General features: G+C 35.7%; 1 protein-coding gene across 4 annotated transcripts in view; it reads right to left on the reverse strand.

Moving 5' to 3' along the window:
- Window positions 1-8,056, reverse strand: part of LOC123525321 (uncharacterized) — a 92,647-nt gene extending 84,591 nt beyond the window's left edge. For 2 of the 4 annotated variants that reach the window (XM_045304278.2, XM_045304274.2), the window contains exons 1-2: window positions 7,851-8,035; window positions 673-696 (exon numbers count right to left, since the gene is read on the reverse strand). The gene's annotated coding sequence lies outside the window, so the exon portion shown is untranslated. Of the gene's footprint in view, window positions 1-672; window positions 697-7,850 lie in introns of all 4 variants that reach the window. The other 2 variants (XM_045304276.2, XM_045304275.2) reach the window with 2 other exon arrangements.
- Window positions 8,057-10,130: the final 2,074 nt, after the last annotated feature.

Consider the following 10,130-nt stretch of genomic DNA (forward strand, 5'->3'; position numbering starts at 1 on the left):
CATTGAGGATTGGATAGAGCTATTGAAGACTTGGAAGAATTTTGGAGTGTTTACAACTTTGATAGGTTAAAAGTGAGTCAATTTACATTTTTTCTAGATCTAAATAACATGTTTTTAAACACAAAATTTCATTTCACTCATGCATTCACTTGTAGGGAATTGTGAACGAAATGAGTTTTGAGTCGCTCCCGATAAAATTCACGAGAATTTTCCCGCAATACTTCAAATTTAGAGAGCAAACTCCAATGGCGACAAGAAATTACAATGGGAGACTGCCGTTGAAAATATAAATTTGTCATTTATTTGGATATTTGGCAAAGCAGAAAAAAAGCGTTAAATTTCTCGAGGGTGACTTTTTTTTAGTTTATCAAACCATGTTTACTTTGCCGGTAAGTGTCGTAGTTTTGTCATATGACTCCAAAGTTGGGGTAAACCTTTGGAATGGAACAGACTTTAACGATTTGTGATCGATTTTCTAATGAATAAAATGTATTCTAGGAATAGAAACTGAAAGTAGGACATTTTCTTAACTTTTACCATCTAATTTTGATATGGAGTGCCTTTGACAACCGTTTAGCATGTCACAGTACAAAAAATATGTATTTAAAGATATCATATAATTACAACAGACTGATCAGCTATGAGATTTTCCGGAAAAATCACAATTTGTACCTGATAACAATTCCACACCAAATATCATATTTGGTTATTAATAAAACCCGGCCCGGCCCGGCCCGGACCAAACCACGGAAATAGCCGATTCCGATTGTACGGAAACCACCGGAAACTTACGGACGGAAGGCTAATATAATTACGAATGAATGGTGATACCGTCATCTTAATCAAGGCAAATTTATGAGTATTTTATTTCATTATTACAAAAGTAGAAGCAAAGTATTTAATATTGATGATACGTATGTTTGATGAAGTATTGCACTTAACATAAGCAAAGACCTAAAATAACAAGATATTTGAATCACACTCAATCAAAGAAGTAATACGTTCGGCAGTCACGGCGATGTGTCATTTTGTGTACCGGACAGGCACGATATAGCAGTTTGCAGGAATACTTTCAACAGAACTTGACAGGCTAGTTAATGGAAAGTCGTTATTTCACACCTAAAGATGTGACACTATGTTGTGTAGTACGACGAAGGGGTCTATAACGTGCACTCGAAGTATTTATAAAATTTGTTTGCCCGACCAAGATAGCGTTTTAGCATATTAAGTATTAATTTAATAGAAATATCTTGCCTTAGGGAACATATAAATATAAACACTCTTATATTTAGTTTGTCAAAGATTTGCATTGATAAGTACACATTTTGCGAAAATTAACTAGAAATGTAAGTTTATGAAATTATTATTATACTCCTTTTGCCTATCTCGGTTGCGCAACCAAGACAGATCGAAAATAGATGAACTTCGAAGCTATGCGCTGTTTTCATACTTGCCATTTGTTTCAGGTTGTTGAGGTATTCAAATCTGAATATAAAACTATAAATTATATCTAAAGCTAAAAAAATAGTCCACTTTTTACATTTTTTCATATTAAAGGGAGGCAATTACAAAATTTCATAAAAAGTGTCAAAGTAAACATTTCCAGAAGAGGTTTAACTCTGTGTAATAGGTCTTTGTTCCTGAAATACAAGAAAACTGAAAAAAATATCATAAAATGTTGCTAAAATGATAAATCATATGATTTAGCTTTAAACAAAAACGGGTGATATGTATCATGATACCTGGAGTTACAGTAAATTGTAGAAATGAATAAACTGGAGTATAAAATATGAAAGAGCGGTCGCAAAGTTTCGACCCGGACCCCCTCCCCCTCGAAACATGCCCGCTCAGCGCTCAGTCTGTTTAAAACAAAACAATAAAAAAATCCCGGTAAATATCTAATATGGATAAATTAGAGGGTAGTGATAGCAATGAACTTTCGTGTTTTAACAATTTACTGCTAACGTTATTTTTATTTTTAGATTATTTATTTTTTTATTTCTCTTTCTTTTATATTTGAAATAATACTTGCATATCTTTTTAACACAGAATTAAAAAAAAAACCCGGTCTGGTCGGACTACGAACTTTTTCAGCTTATGCTTATACAACTATCCACACGATGGTAACTTTTTTGTTTGTAAAATGGATTACAAATGTGGGCAATTCAAATGTTAAATTATTATACCCATCACAATGTCCAATGCAATTTTCCCACTAGTTTAACTTGAATAATATATCATATTTACAAGTGTTTTTATATCTCGTGCGCAAAATCGTTATTTTCAACTTCTGCGCAACTAATCATATTATACAATAATTGCCTTTTGGTGAGGTCGAAATGAGCCGCGCCATGTGAAAACCAACATCCGCACAGTCTGGTCAGGATCCATGCTGTTTGCTAACGGTTTCTCTAATCGCAATAGACAATGTTGGTTTTCTCATGGCGTGGCTCATATGTGGAATTATCGGTCTGATAAAAGCAATATCAACCTCGGGCGAATTTATCGACTTGATATCGGTATACAGGTCGATAAATCCACATATCGATCACACATAAAAGGCGACAATTGTTTTATTATTAAATCCAGCCTACTCATAAGTATAAACATTAGATACAAATGTCTGCAGCCTTAGGTCATCTTTGAAATTCGTAGTTAATTGTATACGACGTCGCATTGTTTAAACGTAATAACGTGTGGGCGTCACAGCTGGAGGTCAATATGTGTGTTTGACTCCGCCTTCGAGAAAATACTCTCCGACTTTTTATCGTTGAACATTTGACTGCATCTAGAACAAGAGCTGTCGGAGGACAGCAACGCTCGACTATTCAACAGCCTTGTCAATTGAATGAATACAAGTTGAAAAAGGGGCATAATTTTGTAAAATGCAAAGTAGAGGTATTGAACCTCTGTACTGCATGTCATATCATGACAGTGAACAAGTGTGTGAAGTTTCAATCCTTTCCAATTTGTGGATACTGAGATACCAGCTTACATACAAAAACTTAACAAAAAAGTGCTAAGTCAAAGGGGCATAATTTTGTAAAAATGCCAAGTAGAGTTATGGGACCTTCACAGTGCATGTTAGATCATGACAGTGAACAAGTGTGTGAAGTTTCAATCCATTCCAATTAGTGGATACTGAGATATCAGATTACATACAAAAATTTAACCAAAAACTGCTAAGTCGAAAAAGGGGCATAATTTTGAAAAAAAAGAGAGTAGAGTTATGGGACTTGCTTAGTGAATGTCAAATCATGATAGTGAACAAGTATGTGAAGTTTCAATCCATTCCCATTAGTAACTACTGAGATACCAGCTTACATACAAAACCTTAACCAAAAATTTCTAAGTCGAAAAAAGGGGCATAATTTTGTAAAAAAGCAAAATAGAGTTATGGAACCTGTGCAATGTAGATCAGTTCATCACAGTGAATAAGTGTGTGAAGTTTCAATCCATCCCCACAAGTGGTTACTGAGTTACCAGCTTACATACAAAACCTTAACCAAAAATTTCTAAGTTGAAAAAGGGGCATAATTTTGTAAAAAAGCAAAATAGAGTTATGGAACCTGTGCAATGTAAGTCAGTTTGTCACAGTCAATAAGTGTGTGAAGTTTCAATCCATTCCCACAAGTGGTTACTGAGATACCAGCTTACATACAAAACCTTAACCAAAATCGGGACGCGGACGCGGACGCAGACGCCGACGCCGACGCCGACGCCGACGCATGGGCGAGTGCAATAGCTCACTATTCTATGAATAGTCGAGCTAAAAATGGAAAGGACTATAAATATTGATTTAATGATAAAAATAATTATTCTTATATCCCATGCGCAACAACGCTATTTTGTTTTTCTGCGCATGCGATATTACATTTTCATGTCCCCCTATGAGAGATCGATACTTTCGTACTGATTACAAGATTAAATTACTTTATCTTGTGTTCATAGATGTGTAAACCCGGCCTATTTTTCTTTTCTGCTTTTGAATGATTTGTTCTACATGCAACATTTTGAAAACAATTTTTTATCAAATATTAATCTGAAACTATCACCATCGGATTGGAAATTAACTAACTACTAACTACTAAGAAAATGAGTGCTCTCATTATATGTTCCGTAGTTATCGCCGTTTTTCGAATGTTACTGCTGCTGATTTTGTTGAAGTATGCCCATAAATACAGCGATATGTAACCTCAAGACTATACTTATCAAAAAGTCTTTTTATACAGCAAAGTCGCGACAATCTAAATGCTTACTAGTAAAGCCTCCTTAATTATGTCTTCATTATTTGGTAAGTAATAACTTTTTTAACGTTAAATAAACCATTTCATTTATTTTCCGGTATAATAGAATAAATAATGTATTCCTGAGAGGGTGATCCCTCGAAATAACTCTATCCGTGACTAATATTTTTCAATGCGACAATTGTAAGTTACTGTAGAGAAAGAGTTTAGTATTCAAAATGTAAATGTATAATAAAATGTTGACGAAAATGGGCTTAAAATCCTAAAAAGCCACAACAGGAAATAATTCTTCCCGGCTAATTCTGACTTTTAAGTTGGTCGGGACTTTGATATGCACAGTCAAAATTTTTTCTAGCACTGCAGCATGAAAATGAACCTGGTAGTCATTTTATAATTTTATTTCATTCAAAAACATTTCAGGAACATTTTCAGAAAATAAAAGATACATACTGAGCGGCGAACGATCAGTAAAATGTTTAATAAGAAGTACTATATTATGTTTTTCATTACGCCGCTTTTGTGTGTACATGTATTCAGGTATACACCTCGTAACAATAAAGATCGGAAAGAAATCGAAAATGGCTAACAAAATAAGAATATAATTAAAATGAAATTTATGCTGTTGTAAACTTTTTTTTGGTGATTAACTTATTTTTCCCTCAGATACAAGCATTTGTATATGTAAAAATTGAGGGTACAATACCTGCGCGTGAAAATAGGGTAGGAGAAAATTAAGACAATACCGCGAAAACGAAGGAGACCCCATCTTTCGCTCATATTACAATTCAATTTTTTTTATCATAATTGTATTTGTTAAAAAAAAAACGCTCTACTTAGCCATTCCATTTGAAAACATATAGGTTTCAATGGGCCTGTTACACCAAATGAAACATAATTACCGTTTGGATATATTGGACAACTCCAAAAATAAATTAATCTCCGTAAAAACAGAAACGTCACAACTATTATATATTTAGGGTTGAGGGCTAAAATGTGATTTCTCGACGCGATTTGCGTAAGAAGTACGAATTTTACCTTTTCAATACAATGTTTTATCGGGTGATTTGTTTGTTTTGGGTTTAACGCCGTTTTTCAACAGTATTTCAGTCATGTAACGGCGGGCAGTTAACCTTTCAAGTGTTCCTGGATTCTGTACCAGTACAGACCTGTTCTCCGCAAGTAACTGCCAACTTCCCCACTCGAATTATCAGTGGTGGAGGACTAATGATTTCAGACACAATGTCGTTTATCAAATAGTCACGTAGAACATACGCCCCGCCCGAGGATCCCTCTTACCTACTGAGCTAAGCGGGCGGGCCCTTTTATCGGGTGAAGATCAACTTTTACTATTATTTAAACAAGTTATGAAGGATACAACTTGTTTTTTGGAAAAACCCGCTCATTACACTTTCTTTACCGTAAAGTTGAAAACATGTGTAAGGTTAAAACTTTTCTGAGATGCTTTATGGATTTGGCCACACATGGGCAGTTTAACAAACCATTTTAGCTGGAGAATTACACTCAGATCCCTCGTAAAAAACTGCAAACTATCGTGCAATTACTCTGTATATAAAAAAGGAGCAACATTTTAATTTGCATAATTACAATAGGTTTGGTTCTACCAAGAAAACTCACAAAACGTAGGGTCTCAGAATGCGACAGCATTAAAGCTGCTCAATATAGATCCAAGTACAGTTCACTTCCGGTGTGGTCACGTGACTTATAGTAAAGTAAGCAATGTTAGAGTAAATCGTCTGCAGTACACTGTGATACTGATAAATTTACAAAAAATATTAATGAAGAAATTTGTCAGATTTGAAGAAACAACATCCATACAAAGTTTTATTTTGCTTTTTTCCAGACTTATTTGTAAATTATGATTAGCGGGCTCAAACGATTCTTCTGTTGTTATGTATCAAAAATGCTGAGCACTAGCAAACTGACTGAAAGGGCATTCTGTATACAATAATATATCAAATCAACCTAAATAAATTGCTAAGTTTTACAAGATATGTCTAACCATTGAAGTTTAATCTTGAAGCGTCTAAATGCATAATCTGAAAGTATAGAGCATTGGTAAATATCAAAACGAACCTTAACAAGTTACTTGGTCTTTTTCACGAAACAGTGTGAATCGTTCTATATATTGAGTGCAGTTAAATGGTAATTTTGTTCCCATTTAAAAGATTTCTTTTTTCGCGTCGAGTTTTGGTTCACCAACTAATGTCAAATACACTCGATGACCGCTTCCTGGAAACTAACCAGTACTCACACCGAAAAAAAGGACTGCTGGAGTCACGGTCAAAATCCCTGACAGGATTCAACCCCGCGACCTCCGGATTACGAGACATCTGTACAAAAATGAAAAAAGGTAAAATTTGTATCTCGATTCTACTCTATATAGTTTTGAACTAATTTGAATATAACTTAAGTTAGTCAGTTTATTCAGAGATTACTTGCAAACTTGAAAAAAAAAATGTTAAAACATCATAGCAACCTGCCGAATACGAAATCGGTTATCGAAAGTGCAAAGACTATGCCACAAACTGCAATGTACCACAATATATTCAATTTGTGACTTTCATCGTACATCAATTCAGTCGACAAAGTTCCAGAGATACTCAGAATATTGCGTGAACAAACCTATCTCAGTATGTTTCTATATATTTATACAGGAATATTTTGAAAATGGGGTACCGTGTGTAAAACTTTTCAATATTCAACGCTGCATTCTTCGTGCGTAATCGGTATCCCGACCTATCCTAAAATTTTTACATGACCCCAGGAGGGTCTAATACGTATCAGTTGTTCCAGATGACCCTAAATGTTTTATGGTCTTTGAGATTTTTTAAAAACTTTTTAATAAAAAGTTTTAAAAAACTGCTCATTCTATTCTTTAAAAAAGTGTCAGTGATATTAGAAATTATTCGTATTCATTTTTTTTAACATAAAAATAATTTCCGTAAAGTCTCATTGAACAAAAAAGTATTAAAAAATCTGCCTATTTACTACCTATTTTTAGGCATGTTACCGGACACAAAGAATTATTTAGGCTTTAGAAATGCACAGGTGAAAAAAAATTCTTTGAGGCCCGAGAGGAATTTCTTTCTTCGAAAGATAACAACTTTTTGGACATACGTGATTATAAAATAGTATATAATGATAACGATACAAAATTTCGGGAAATAATTAGAAGGCTCGTCAAAACAACGCTATATATATAATGTTTAACGACTTCCTGTGCACAAGTTTACAAATTATATTAAGACGTTTTTGCAACCAGAAACACGCAGTCTTAACCCATTCATCAAAGAAGTTCCTCGCGGGCATGATAAAGTTCAGTGTTTTTTTACTAAATTCTAAATATGTAAGTTGATATCGACACGATATCATTCGTAATTATATTAGCCTTCCGTCCGTAAGTTTCTGTAATAATGAAATAAAATACTCATAAATTTGCCTTGATTAAGATGACGGTATCACCATTCATTCGTAATTATATTAGCCTTCCGTCCGTAAGTTTCCGGTGGTTTCCGTACAATCGGAATCGGCTATTTCCGTGGTTTGGTCCGGGCCGGGCCGGGCCGGGTTTTATTAATAACCTCATATTTAGATATTTCTTACTCTGATATCTTGATACTGTAGGCCTACTGAACAGAAATTCCGATTCATTACTGTAAAGTAGTAATAGCTGTACAATTCTGATTAAAAACTACAGATTCTAATTGCCTAATAAAATCAAACTTGTTACATTCAATTCCCGCTTACTAAAAATGTTGTTGTTGTTGTTCCAGTTCAGTCTACATTTTGACCCGGAAGTAAAGCAACAAAATGTCGAAGATAAATAATTTAGAAGCCTTATTTAGATACATTATACATGGCGTTATCTTGAATTTAACGTGCGTTTGATAACTTTGGTCTCTATCTTCCGTAACCGTCGAACCCCTTGCGGGGACGTAGACGTTTTGCGCGTCAAAATGATAAGAGAAAGAATATACTGTACTGTAGTGATAAAAATTTAGAGTGGAAGAAACTAAAAAATAACTTTGGTGAAATAAAAAGGTTAAAACTTGAGTCAGCAGGATAACTAGGGCGAGACATGTCCAAGGCTGCAAACTGCGGCACTGAACTGCTCTAGGGTAGGAAGGTGGGCGACACTGGTGGGTAGTTGGTTCCAATGGTACACAGTTCTCGGAAAAAAAAAGAGAACTTGTAATAGTCAGTGGTTGCAGTAATTAACCTATAACTTAGGGAATGGCCATAGCGGACACATCAGGTCATTGGGGTAAGGTAATCTACGATTGGGATAGCAACCAGATCATGATGAATCTTATAGAAGAGTGATAACCTAGAATCTATACGCCTTAAATCCAGTCGACGAAGGTTTAGGGAGTGTAGCATATCTGTTACACTGGAAGTACGGCAGTAGTCAGTCTTGATCCAACGGGCGGCTCTCCTTTGGACGCTTTCAATTTGGTCTATCTGGGTTTGGGTGTGGGGCGACCATACCTCGGAGGCATATTCAAGCTGGGGTCGGACTAGAGTTTGGTAAGCAATGGTCTTAATGGGTTGGGATTTGACCTTAATATTTCTTCTTAAGAACCCTAGGGTTTGGTTAGCTTTTTTGGTTGACCTATTTATGTGATTGTCCCATGATAGGTCATTTGAGATATCCACGCCTATGTATTTAGCTGAGCTGACCGATTCAAGTTGGACTCCATGTAGGTAATACTGGGTAGGGATAGGATGTTTCCTTCTAGTGGCGTGGATCACTTGACACTTGGAGGGGTTGAACTCCATATCCCACTCCAACTCCCACTTTTCTAGAAGTTTTAGGTCATTTTGGAGAGTGACAGATTGGTCTGCAGATGACAATATTAGATATATTGCCGTGTCATCTGCAAACAGACGGACTTTGGAACTAATGTTTTGTGGGAGGTCATTTATGTAAGCTATGAAGAGCAGGGGACCAAGTACAGACCCCTGCGGGACACCTGATGATACTGGGATGGCATCAGAGGTAGTGCCATTTAATACTACTGATTGGATCCTATTATCTAAAAAGCCTTTGAACCATCTTAGTGTGTTACCTCTGACTCCATATTCATGCATTTTTAGTAGGACTTTCTCATGGCTAACCTTGTCGAAAGCCTTACTAAAATCTAGAAGTATAAGATCTACTTGTTTCTTATTGTAGACTGAGGTGACCAGATCATTTACTAACATAACTAACTGAGTAACGCATGACCTTTTTTCCCTAAAACCATGCTGTAGGTCATACAGAACACCATGGTTGGTGAAGTGCTTAACAATTGATGATGAAACAATGTGTTCAAGAACTTTGCATAGGACACATGTTAATGAAATTGGCCTATAATTTACTGGATTTGACCTATCACCTTTTTAAAAATGGGGGCAACATATGCAGATTTCCACTGGAATGGAAGTGAACCTTCCAGGGATTTCTGGAATATGACCTCAAGGATGGGAGATAGTTCTACAGAGAGTGTTTTAAGTGTTATAGGCTTGATTTTGTCAGGACCACTGGCCTTATGGGGGTTCAGGTTGCTGAGAAGTTTCTCAATACCATTTGTACCTATCCTAATATCTGGCATAGTAGGGACTGAATTTCCATCTGGGGTTAGTTTCATTTTACTGAGCGAGGCGAGGTTTAGTGGTGATTTGGGACTAAAAACAGACTGAAACTGTTTGTTCAGTACTGTTGCCTTAGCTTGATCATCCAGATGGAGTTTATTTTCATACTTAAGGGGAGGGATAGAGGAAGATTCCTGTCTCGAGTGTTTAATGAGCGAGTACAGTTTCTTAGTATTTGGTTTATTTGGGAGTGAGGCATCAGTGTTATTCAGGTTTAGGATGTGCTCA

The sequence above is a fragment of the Mercenaria mercenaria genome, chromosome 3, assembly GCF_021730395.1.
Source record: "Mercenaria mercenaria strain notata chromosome 3, MADL_Memer_1, whole genome shotgun sequence".
NCBI classification, from domain to species: domain Eukaryota; kingdom Metazoa; phylum Mollusca; class Bivalvia; order Venerida; family Veneridae; genus Mercenaria; species Mercenaria mercenaria.